This window comes from Protobothrops mucrosquamatus, unplaced genomic scaffold (genome assembly GCF_001527695.2).
Source record: "Protobothrops mucrosquamatus isolate PMUCROS unplaced genomic scaffold, P.Mucros_1.0 scaffold46940, whole genome shotgun sequence".
Classification (NCBI taxonomy): Eukaryota; Metazoa; Chordata; class Lepidosauria; order Squamata; family Viperidae; genus Protobothrops; species Protobothrops mucrosquamatus.
In genome coordinates, this window is record NW_015432670.1 from 1 (window position 1) to 1,108 (window position 1,108).

At 53.9% G+C, this 1,108-nt stretch overlaps 1 pseudogene; it reads right to left on the reverse strand.

Moving 5' to 3' along the window:
- Positions 1-344: 344 nt before the first annotated feature.
- Positions 345-1,062, reverse strand: LOC107302313 (annotated as a pseudogene).
- Positions 1,063-1,108: the final 46 nt, after the last annotated feature.

Consider the following 1,108-nt stretch of genomic DNA (forward strand, 5'->3'; position numbering starts at 1 on the left):
CGCGGCGGAAGGAGGGGAGATCCGGAATCAACCGGATCTCTGGGGGCAGCTCGTTCCAGAGGGTGGGGGCTCCAACAGAGAAGGCTCTCCCCCTGGGGGTCGCCAACTGACATTGTCTGATTGACGGCACCCTGAGGAGACCCTCTCTGTGGGAGCGTATCGGCCGGTGAGAGGTAATCTGTGGCAGAAGGCGGTCTCGTTGACTCAAGTCTGTGAATAATAAAAGGGGATTGGTTTTTTCCTGCGGTTCCAGCCTGCTTGTTGGACAAGGGGATTCTCCTTGCGAGCATAACAAGGACTCGCGTAGGCTGGGACAGAACACCTTCCGCCTCTGGGCCGCCAACCAGGAACGGTTGGGGAACTAGGATCTGAATCCCAACTTCTCCTCTCTTCCAGCCTCTTACCTTTCAGGGCCTCACAGTTGAACCGGCTGGAAACACCGCGGGACTTCAATCTGATGGTGACCCCATTTAGGGTGTTCTTGTGGTAGGTCACAATGAACTTTTCGTACGGCGGGATGAGAACTTCCCTTTCGTCCGGATAGTAGGAGAGGTCGTAAATGGGCACTCCGTGACAGGTCTTGATGGAGAAGAAGGTGTCCTGGCCAAAGCTTTGGGCCTTCTCTTTGACCAAAGACGAGGAAGCGAACTGCCCGAAGCGGACAAGCTGTTTCGAGTGGACGTTAAAACGGATCCCGTTTACCCCGCGGAAGACCTCGTAGCATTTGCCTTTGATCTTCCGGGCCTGAACAGCCCTGGTTAGGAGGAAGAAGAAGTCCTTGAAGGCAAAATGATTGTAAGCGTATTTGGATTTCCCGGCATTGCGGACAGCGTTGTTGAAATCAGGATACAGGCCCCCGCCCATTGTGTAAGCCACAATTGCAGTGCCGTAGACGGGATTGATGTTGCCGACGCTTGGCCCAAGTTTGGCCCAGTGCCATCTGGCCGCATTCCAGATTGACATATATTTCATCGGGACGGGAAGATATCCTGGCTTCTGCACCTTGAACTCCTTCTTGGGGTTGCAGTTAATATATTGGTCATCCACGGAATTCGTGGACATGTCGAGGGGAATCTTCTGGAAACACAACACCTGTGCGGTGAAAGAG